This window comes from Curcuma longa, chromosome 12 (assembly GCF_044706935.1).
Source record: "Curcuma longa cultivar G26 ecotype Majalengka, Jawa Barat chromosome 12, ITB_CL_G26_1.1, whole genome shotgun sequence".
Taxonomy (NCBI): domain Eukaryota; kingdom Viridiplantae; phylum Streptophyta; class Magnoliopsida; order Zingiberales; family Zingiberaceae; genus Curcuma; species Curcuma longa.
In genome coordinates, this window is record NC_133872.1 from 10,254,035 (window position 1) to 10,265,772 (window position 11,738).

At 36.4% G+C, this 11,738-nt stretch overlaps 1 long non-coding RNA gene and 1 pseudogene across 2 annotated transcripts; one reads left to right on the forward strand and one right to left on the reverse strand.

The window, feature by feature from the left end:
* Positions 1-2,016: 2,016 nt before the first annotated feature.
* LOC141842655 (serpin-Z1C-like) overlaps positions 2,017-11,738 on the reverse strand; it is a 23,771-nt pseudogene continuing 14,049 nt past the window's right edge.
* LOC141842656 (uncharacterized) lies at positions 6,951-11,446 on the forward strand. 2 transcript variants are annotated; one of them, XR_012602951.1, is made up of 3 exons: positions 6,951-7,015; positions 10,755-10,896; positions 10,985-11,446. It is a non-coding gene; the product is annotated as an uncharacterized LOC141842656 (long non-coding RNA). The 2 variants fall into 2 exon arrangements; XR_012602952.1 differs by lacking the exon at positions 6,951-7,015 and adding an exon at positions 10,659-10,724 and having other exon boundaries at positions 10,806-10,896.

Here is an 11,738-nt window from a genome sequence, read left to right on the forward strand (position 1 = left end):
AGCATGTAAAGTCAGGAGTCAGGGAGATAAGATACCAAAAAAAGAAAGTCCAAATAATGGATCATGGATAAAACATTTGGCAGAGGTAGTCTAAATGAGTTGACTGACCAGACATCTATAAGAGGACGTCTAGATGGGACCAATTAGACATCTACAAAAGAAAGTCTAGATGAGCCAACAGGGTAATGTATAGAGTCTTGGGTAACTAGAGAAGGTGAGTCCATGAAAGGACCTTCTAGCAAAAAAAGGTTGTGAGAGAGCATCTTATATCGGGATATGAGTAGTCTTACAACTGAATGCTAACTTGACTAAGAAACTAATAAGAGTTTCAAAAATCAATGTTTAATAGATAGTTGACTAATGGTCAACTAAGCTATTAAATGGATTTTTTTTATTTCTCAGACTAACTTTTTATTGCAAGCAAAATTTGGATTCTAGGTGACCATAAGTGGATCCGAGCGACTTGAGCGACCAGAAGTAGGTCTGAGCAACTAGACATTCTAATAAGATCAAACATCATCAAGTTCCAATGTGACAGGAGTAGAATTTGACTTCGAGTAATGAGAAGTGATCCAAGTGACCAAAAACACAATCAACACATAAAGTGGAGCTTATCTGGATGGAAGAAGCGGCACGTGAGCCCTATAGGCGACTGAAAGTAGATTCGATCGACTAGACATAAGATAATCAATGAAGACTGATCTTCAGATAAAAGTTGAGCCACGGGCAATCGAAAAGCCTCCTGATCAACCATAATAATAGTATAAATATAACTCAATGGTGAATTCTCATTTCACTCAAAAGTAACTCGAGAATCAACTCAGAAGTGATAAGAAGCTCGTCGTTCTTCAAAAAAGCTCTCATTTGTCAGTGTAACTACACCACACCTGGATATACTTTAGTTATTGTTATTTATTTAACTATAGTTTGTCTAATTATTTGATTATTTATACTCCATTTGATAATTATTATTGTGTCAAATACTATTTTGTAAAAAAGGTTGATCTACCTCTTAAGAAGTTCCAAAAAGTAATAAAAAAAAAATTATTGATTTATAGGGAGCGATCCACCGGATCGATATGCCATAGAATAGAAATCTAAGAATTTCGAATCACATTAAATACACTTGTAATTTAGTTATTATTTACCTTCAGAACATAGTTGAGTTGGTTAGTACGGTGCAGATTTATTGAAGTGGGCAAGAGTCGAATCTCGACAAAGCTCTCATAGTAGGAAGCTTCTGTTTTCTGATTGACCTCCTCACAGGTGGATTCCATTTTTTACTAAAGTAATTTAGTTATCACTTTTTATTTTTCACTGCATTTATTAATTCTATTTAAATTAATTTTGATAATCGCTATTCACCACCTCAACAACCACAAACATCGTTGATGCTATTCAGTAGCTTAATTAGAGGTGAAGCATGCACGCATGTTACAAAAACATAAAAAGAGCCATCTATCTTCTCCATTAGTTTACTGTAGTCTACCAAATTATTTTATTATTTGTATTTTATTTGATAATTATCATAATTATGTCAAATTCTATGCTGTAAAAAAAATTCTTTCACCTCTAAAAATAAATATTAATGATTTACAAGGAGTGATCCACGTAATAGAAGAAAAGATATTGATGATTTATAAGGGATGATGTACCTCCGTGAATAAAAATCTCGAATCACATTAAATACATATATCATTTAATTATTACGTTTCTTATTTATAATTTTATTTTTTATTTCCTTATTAAATCTGTTTAAATTAATTTTAATAATTATTATTCACCCCTCCTTTACAATCATAATCATCTTCTAAAAAAGATAAAATCCACCACCTCAACAATCTCACACGATCAGTCCTACAATCATCTATGAGAAGGTAAATCGAGAAACTGTAATTGACCACGATCGATGAAGGAGAATATTATCTTGGCTTCGTCGAGATTTGAATCCTTGTCCTCTTCTAGAAATATTCCGTCGTAACTAATTCAACTATGCTCCGGAGGTAAACTATAAATGACTTAATAACAATCACAACCATCCTACAATATGAAAGGTATCTGCATTCAAATGCATTGTTGATGCTATCTCTATCCAGTAGCTTATTTAGAGGTGAAGCACGGATGCTATGAAAATATAGAAAGAGACATCTATCTACTCCAGCAAGGGATTAACTAGATGCCCCACGAACAACAATGCTTCACTATCCTCCTCAACAATTGCAAACATAAAAGGATGGTCAGCTACAAAATCCACAGGAGGACGAGGACGAACACGAGCCATATCCAAATGCAGTAGCTGCAGCTGCAATGGTACCTTCTTCGTCAACCTCAATACTAGCCTTGTGGTGCACGCTTGAAATATAAAACTTATCTCCCAAAGAACTCAATATCATCTCTGTGAAATCTGCTTGTGCCATATCAAAGGGGGCTCTCATCCCCATGTCTATCAAGATCTTGGATGCCTCAAATCCATGTCCAATTTTGAACTTCGGAATGATGAAGTTTCCTACTTTAACGCTAGCATGAGGAGTGTGTCGTCCAATGAATCCGGGATCAGATGACATCCTCTGCACCAGTTCATTGAGGCCATTTTTCTCATCAGGAAGAAATATTAGCATGTAAAAGCGTCTCTGACCAGGCTTCTGGTTGTAGTACAGCTTGAGTACTTTAAAGCCTCTGAATTCAGAAATGAATTGATCTTTCTTGGTACTCATGAATGGAACTTTGACTGTGTTCCTATCTAAGAGATGAAATGTTCCTTCTTTGGTTTGGGAACTATCAAACTTGTCAGCCCATGTTCCTTTAAAGTATAGAGCATTAGCAATAATAAGTTTGGTCGAGCTATTCACTGAACCATCAGGAATCAGGTCTTTGATTAAACCATTGGTTCCCTTGTGAACCCACTCATTCACTTCTTTCACCACTTCGGGAGCCTGTCCAATGCACGCAATGAGCAATTAGTTATTTTGTAAATGATCTTTGCACAAACAAAATCCTCCTTAAGATTTCTGTAATTCAAAAAAGCAAAGGGTATACTGTATTTCTCAACAACATATAATTAATACTTTATGATACATGGATAGATCCATCAATTATCTCAATCACTGAACCCCACAACAATATACTCTTTTTTTTTTTTCATGATTTGGTAATATTTGTGGATTCATCTCTTTGTGGCAAATCTGACCGTGTTGATGAGACATTTTGCATTTTTAAGACTCTTCGTGAGTTAGTGTCATTCTCTTTAATTTGACTGTCTTCAAAACTCACTAGAGATTCTTTTAAACAATCTTTTAATGGTTGTGAGATTTAAGGCATTCATTGCCCTCAAGCTCCTAACTAAATTAGTTTGGCAAGAAAAAAATATATATGTTATTGAAGTTGGGTACACTTCCATTCTTACCATTTAGTGTCTATGAAAATTTGTTTATAGGTTAGTAAGACCTGCATTTCGCATAAATTGTTTACTGTCAATGGTAAAATAATGTTTAACTTTAGTGATTGTTAATATTGTACTCTATGACGCTGTCAACTATCAAAGGAGGATTGGATGGCATATGAAGGAAGCTCAGAGACTCTAGTGCATCCAATGGATCGAAGGCTTAATACGAGGTGGACTTGAGGGCGAGGAGCATCAACACTGTTTAAGACCTATTGGCATGAAAGTTGTAAGAGATTAGGAGAATTATTGCAATCTCGACTTTTTCTTATGAGCAATATCATTGGGGATGACATTGTTGGTGCTGGAAGCACCATGGTGAATCCAAAATTTTGATGTATGACTAAGTATAAAGTTAGGTTTCGTTGAGATTTAATATTTTTGTGTCAAGTGAAGCAGGTTACTTGATAAAGTGCGAAACCCTAGTTGGGAAATAGGCAAGTGGTTAAGTTCTAGTGAAGCTAGGTAAGCACCAAGTCCTAGTTGGAAATCAGGATAGTAACTAAGTCTTGGTTGGGAACCAAGCAGAAAATTTTTAGTTGGGAACTAGGTTGACAAGTCCAAGCAGAGTCAGCGGGAGCTGAAATCTTGATAGACAAGTCCAAACAGAGTCAGCTGAGAGCTAAAGTCTTGGCAAATAAGTCCAAGTGGATTCGGTTGAGAGTTGAACTTGGCAAATCATACTAGATGGGTCAGCTGAGAGTTGAACATCTAGTAAAAGTACGTATGAGTAAATCTATACATTATATTCTACTCATTACGTGTAACCAATACAAGGAAGTTAAACTCGATGGTTCTAGGCGATCGGAGGGAGTCCGAACGACTGCATGGTGATAACCCTCGATTGACGGAGTCGAGGCTTACCAAGCGACCGAAGAAGGGGTGAGCGACCGCAAAGTTTGAGCGACCAAGATTACTTCTAGGCGACCGAGGATAATGAGATCCAACAATCCAAGTAAGACAGTAAAGATCAGGTTTGATCAAGCTCCAAGCGACCGGAAGGTGTCCAGTCGATTGGAGACCGCGGACGATGTTATTTATTGGATAAACGTCATATCCACGTCAGCAGCGTCCAGGCGATCGAAGAGCATCTAGTCGACTGGGGCTTGCCATGCTCTTCCTCGACATGCTTGTTGCACCATCCGTACTCTTCGATCTGTTGCAACGACATGCTGAGACTCCGAGCTTCAACTTCCAAAACGACAACAACTAACGTAAATTTGCATCTCATATTTGTTGTCATACATTGTTAGTCATATATTTTGAGCTTATAATTTTTAGATTCTTTTTAAGATTTTTTCACCTCTAGAATCTTTCTAGAAAAGGAGTTTATCGAAATAAGAATCATATTTTTTTTATGCTTTATGTCGTTACAATTTGTGTTGCTTGATAAAATCCTTGTATGCTTAATTTGTTAAGTTAGGCCAAAATATTGATAATACTATTGTTATCAATTTATTACATGCTTGATTTGTTAATTTAGAACAAGTGCATAAGTTATATTTTTGATAAAGTGTTAAGTAATTGAGTGTTTATCTTCATTCCGCTACATTACTCTGTTAGTATTAATTTCTATTTACTTAGAATTATTAAGCTTATAAAATTCGTAACACTATTCACCCCCCTTTAGCGTCGAGTTCGATCCTACAAATTGGTATCAGAGTTGGTTGAGCTGATAGTATGCTAGAAAAGCTCGATTAGGTGCATGTCTAGGAAGAGTAAGGAATACCCTACCTGGTACATCTAGTCAACTGGAACTAGCCGAAGTTACCCCACTTCGTTCTAAACCAAGTTAGACCAAGGGATTGTATTAAAGCCAGTCAAGTTTAAGGTTCTTATTTTGGCTTTGTTTTATAAAGTAGTCATTGTTTCGATATCCAAGAAGGCTACTGTGCCTCGCCACGACCTATAAGCTAAGTTAGGAACATTTTATTTAACTAACCCAAAGCAAAACCTGAATCTAACTTAGGATGAATTTTGTGTTTTGAGTCAAGATCAAATCAACTTAAAAACTTAACTCTAACTCAACCTAAACCAATTTTTTTTAACCCTAAGCTCAATGACCTTGTAAGAAGGTTACAACGCAACTTGTTCTCCCCGATTTAATGGTAATAACTTTGCCTATTGGAAAGAAAAGATGGAATACTATCTCATGAATGAGATAGATAACTAGATGATAATCAATGTAGGATTTGAACTACCTAGAAATCCAAATGGCGAGTCTTCTTACTTTAGTCACTAGACAAGTGACACTAAAAAGAAAGCTCAAGCAAATGCTCGAGCCACAACCACACTTCAATGTGGTTTAATTCAGGAACAACTGAGTAAAGTTAGACCCTTTAGCAGTGCTAAAGAGTTGTGGGAAAAGCTCATTGAATTCCACGAAAGCTCAATCAACTCACAGACCGCTAAGAAGGATTTATTACTGAGTCAGCTTCAAAAAATCCAAATAAAGGATAACGAATTCGTAAGTCAATTGCCTAGCCCATTCAAGGAAATCCTGAACGACATTCATGCAATCGACGAACAAGTCAATAATCGTGACTTAATTAGGTATAGCTAAAAGTCTTCCCAAGAATAACTCTATGGGCATTCATGGTAGATGCTTACAAAGTATCTAAAGACCTATCCTTAATAAAATTGGATGAATTTTTCTATGACTTTGAACTTCATAAACATACCAACCTAGATCAAAAGGAAAATACAAACCTTGATTTGGTATTTTCATCTAATCCTGCTTGAGGTGCATATACACTAATTACATTCATAATGTCTTTCTCCACTACTATTTTGAGAGCTATCATTCGATCCCCCTTTCTATTTACTCCTACAACTTCATCCTTTAACGAACTATCTACAATAACACCAACTCCATTTCTTGTTTTACTCTTTCCTGTGTACCATAACTTGAAACCCGAGTTCTCTATCAACTTTGCCTTTTCGCCTACCCATTTTGTCTCTTGTACACACAAAATATTAATTCTTCTCCTAATCATCGTATCTACTATCTCCATTGTTTTACCAGTAAGGGTTCCTATATTCCATGTTCCAACTCTTAGACTATTAATTTTTCTATAATCTTTATTCTTACCCAACCTATGGTGTGAGAACTTTTGCTCATTTAACACTACACCCAAGTTCTCATGGAGATGTAGCGGTCCTTGCCGAGACGTTACAGTCGGACCCTGCAACGCGTTCCTTCCGGGGAACATCCTAGCATTAACACAATTGTATATTGGATCCATTCATAAGTGTTTGCCTTAGTTTTACGCTGGCTGGCAACCTAACGCAACCCTCCTCCTTTATCCGGGCTTGGGACCGGCAATGATAAGGTAAACTTATCACAGGCGGAGTTCACTTTACTATGTTAGATTCAACTATTTTTTTTAATAATTATTGTATAAGGTGGAGGTGAACCCTCTTTTCCAACAAAAGAAGTTGAGGGAGTTTTGCATAGCAAAAGGCATTCAACTTTGTGCTTACTCACCGTTGGGAGGGAGAGGAATAGCCAATTGGGTTATGGAGTGTGAGATTCTGCAGCAAATAGCCAAAGTTAAAGGAAAGACTCTTGCTCAGGTAAATGAGACTAATGCTCATGACAGCCCTAGTCATAGGTGACTATGTAAACTTAATGAGTATTGCAATAGATGATCAAATATTTAAAGATTGATACCACTCATCTTAAAACTTGCGGTATGACTCATGTTTGTATGATAGATATGTTTGAGGTGGGTTTATGAGCAAGGAGACTGTGTGATAGTGAAAAGCTTCAATGAGAAAAGATTGGTGGAGAATTTGGACATACTGGACTGGGAGTTGAATGAAGAAGAGAGGGAGACCATCAGTAGGATTCCTCAGCGCAGAAGAAGTCAAGCTATGCTCTTTATCTCAGAGAATGGACCCTATAAAAGTCTTGAAGAGTTTTGGGATGATGAAATATGATGGAGGTTTAGCTTAATGATTTGAATTTGCTTTTGATGTATGTAAGTTTACTGTATGATATAAATACCTCCATTGATAGCCCTTCTTCGCTGTAAAAGTGGAGGTTTAAAATAAAATAATGATACGTGCATCATAAGCTTATACGAATCTTATACTAATACTATTGTTCATACATTGTAGCAACCAAGGAGTAGGTGATACTGCGTCAGTTTAACTGTGTTTAATGGATTGGCTGTTCCTACTGCAACGAATCATCCTCCTCGTTTGTCAGGTAGTTTCCAGTGCGGCGCTCGGCTGTACAGGAACCTTTTCAGCTGACTTTCTATAGCTGGTTGATTATTTATTTATTTATTTATTTATATTAATTTAGATATTTAGTTATTAGAACCGATTAACTCGGAAAGGGATCGATTTAATCCTATGAAAATTTTCTACCAGCTATCCAAATAAATCTAGAGGTTAATGGGCCGAAATTTGATCCCTTTTGTTTGTGGTTAATTAGCAATAAACAATTATCAATGTACATATTTGAAATGTTCATGGGATTTTCTTAAGGTGGAAAATAAATCGAATATTTGTGAACAAGTTTGATATTCAATTTAATAAAAAAATTATTTATATTTGTTTAATACATATAAAATTAATTAAATGAATAAGTTTAAATAATTTATTGTACTAAACTAACAATATTGAACACATATGTGTTCAGTTCGTTAACATTCATGAAGAATATTCGTGAATAATATTTGTGAATAATATTCTTAAATCATATTTATAAATAAACTCTTATAACCATGCTAATAAAAAAAGAAACTTTCAAAATAAATAAATAACTTTGTATTATCAAAGTTAATAAACAATCAACAAGTTTAAAATATAAAAATTTCAAATAATCAAACAAGTTTGATTTAAGAGCTCGATAACATTTAAATGAACCAAGTTCAAATTAAACTCAAGTTTTTAAAAAAGAAATCAAACTAAGTTTGAATAATCAATTTAATAACTTAGTTTATTTTAAGCTCGACTTAGTTTGACTTAGTTACCTTATCAAATAAATTTGAATACCATAACACTTGGTTCAACTAGACTCATTTATGGTCCTAGATTTTCTATAGGATTTGCATGCCCTAATAAAAATTGGTTGATTCTACTTGGGTAGACCAAGACTCATTCAGCGCGTGCAGGTAATACTTGCACAAGAGTCATACGAGATTAGTATAATTCGAATCTTGGATTCTCACTCACTCCTACAAGCTACGTATGCACATTCAAAACTTTCGCAGTTGTGATTTATTTTAAATCAGTCTTATGTCACCCAACTCCCAGTGTACAAATAATGTCTCATTCACAATAGAGTGGGAGTCATCTTCCATCCACTACTTCTCTATTCACATTTTTCAATAATTACAATATAGATAAAGGCATCAATAAATTACTTTGTTAACAAAAAAAATAAGAATCTTTTTATTTTTTATTTTATTTTTAATAATCTAGATATATGAGTCTTGAACTGAATTAATCTTAAAGGCATACTGTTTTTTCATTGATTTATCTATCAAATAAATCTCGAAGTATAAATAGTTTTTCGCTCAACATTTAAGGGACGTTTGGTTTGATTAATTTTTTTTAAAAAATTATTATTGATTTTGTGTTTTTTAATTTTATTCTCTGAAAAATGAGATGAGATTCTCTAAGAAAATAGATCCGTGAAAAATAGAGAGGGAAATACAAAAACGCGGCATTTTACTCTTTCGCTGTCGTCGCCTCCTCCTCCTCCTCCGCGATCGTCTCCAGCGTCGCCCGCACGACGACGAGCTCCTCGTCGCCGACCGACTCCTTCTGCGCTTCCTCGATCGACGCTCCGTCCTCCTCCTCGATCGGCCATGACCCGACTCCAAAGGTTCCGATGGCGAGAAAACCCTCGAAGATCTCCGCCACCGTCGGATCCCCTCGTCGCCGCCTCCTCCCTCGTACAACTCCGCATCGAGACGGAGGCCCCGCGCGCGAGCATAGAAACAATTAATCGTCACAAAATTCATAGACGAGTCCGATCGAAATCGACGATCACGATCACGATCGGCGTCGTTACGAGTAGTAGTAACCGCTTTGCGTATTTCGATCGATCAAAAACTCGTTTTTTATTATTGAATCCGTATATTTTCAAGAGGAGAAGAAAAGCAAGGTCAGGTCCTCCTCTTCATATCTCCCCTTGCTTTGCTCCTATTTGGAGGAGAGAATAGGGAATCATTATTGCAGTTGAAGGGAGGAAGAAAATTAAACCAAAAGGCATCTGTTCTAACAATTTCTTGTATTTATTTGCTGTCGATCACTTGATTTTGGGCGGTTACGGGAAAAAAATAAGTTCTTTTGGATTTTTGTGTGAACGTAGAAGTGACGGCGTCTTGTTTTGGGGCTAGAATTTTTACAAATTTTAAGGCGTCAATTATCGTCAAAATGATTTACATTTTTTTTCTATTCTTGGAATGAAATTGGTGGAATTTGTTGTAGAAATCGCTCCGATCGAGAGAGCATTGCTTACAATCTGAGTTTTTATTTATTTTTGTTTTGTTTTCAGGGTTAAAATCCTCGATCAAAATTCGATCTTTGCTCATTTGTCTCCTGATTACGTACGTCTATCGTGATTCCTCCCCGTGTGCTTTGATCACCGGCGCCGTCGCCGCCGCTGCCGAGCCGTTCTCCATGGCGGGCTCCCCCGTATCCCTCGATTACTGGCGGAAGTTCTTGCGCAGCGCCGATCTGAGGTTTCGAGGATAAAGCAGATCCTTGTCAATTACCAAGATGAGGTTTGTATCATTGTCTTTCTTCCTTCAGAAACTCCATTGCTTGGATGCCTTTGATACTGCACGTACATTGTTCGATACATTGCTTGCTAAGTTTTCAGAATAGTGATCATTGACAGTCTTTGCAAGATGAAGTTGTTTATCATTTTACTCGATTTGCTTTGCTCTTTTTTGCAGTCTGATAGCGTGTTGTTTGAATCGTTGAGGAGACTGCAGTTGATGGAACTCTCTGTTGAAGTGCTTATGGTGAGGAATAGAAATAGTTTTCATATATTTTCAATTGTTCCTTTGAGCAATGGATGGAATTCTTGATCAGAAAGCCATATGCTGTTTGAGCTTATGCTGAATTTATCTATTTTTGGCCTTAGGCAACTGCAATCGGAAGGGCAGTTAGTGGTGTGCGAAAACACAACTCAAAGCAAATTCGCCATCTTGCACGAACACTTATTGAGTAAGCATTGCTTTATGTATCAAATTTCTTTTGAGGTCGGATTCAAGACAATTCTGCACTTCGCAGGAAGTCCTCCGGAGCTATGCAAGATGTAAGTTTTGCCCATTTTTGATACATTCAGATAATCTAGTGCCGGGATCCCAAACTAGTAAAGCATCCTCCACTCTAGCAGAAAACCAAAAATTCAGAGGATGCCCTGATACGAGCAAAGCTAGAAGTCGCGAAGCGGAAGCTTCAGGAAGGGTACCAGCAAGCAGAAAATGGTCGGTTTCGATACTAACAGTCTATCATGCTAACAACGAACATTCATACATTGGAAACTGATGGCTGCTTGACATTCATATATTGCAGTGAAAAAACAACGAACAATACGAGTGATGGAGCTGCATGATCTACCCAAAAAGGTTGTCAACAAGCCGCAATTTTCAAAATCCAAGAACAAGATCAAGGGTTGGGCAAATGGCCGCCGCTAGACATTGTTGACGATGGATTTGCACGACAACTTTCAGTCACGACTCTTATGTTTTCAGTCATGAGTCTTCCGTTTTCGTCGCAGAAAACAATCCGCGGATATCGACTCTGTCAGCTACTGGAGCTCAATTGCAGACACAAAAACAAATATTTCTTCTCTTTTGTTTATATCTTGTCATAATGGAGTCTGATGAGGAGATCGACGAGTTTAGATGGCTTCAAATTATTGTTTCTTTGGAGATTACAATATGTATAAAGGCATCAATGAGTTGCCAATCAGTTGATTATTTTGTTAACACAGCAAAAAAGGGGAGAAAAGGAGGGAAGAATCGCTTTATATTGTTTCAATATCATATCTACTTCTTCCATTCAGAATCAATTTAGCTCTCTTTTTATAGAGTTTCAAGTTGGTTATTCTTATTTACGCTCTTCCAAAGTGCTTTTTAGAGTTTTATTAATATATTTTTTTAAATGTTGGGTTTATTAATGCTATTAAATGTTATTATCATCACGTTAGCGTTTTCTACACGTGATTTCTTGGCCAAACTTTTGGTCCAGTTATTTGCATCAGCAATGAGCAAAATCGGATTTTGATCCCAATGTCTTATTAAATAATATATATATATATATATAG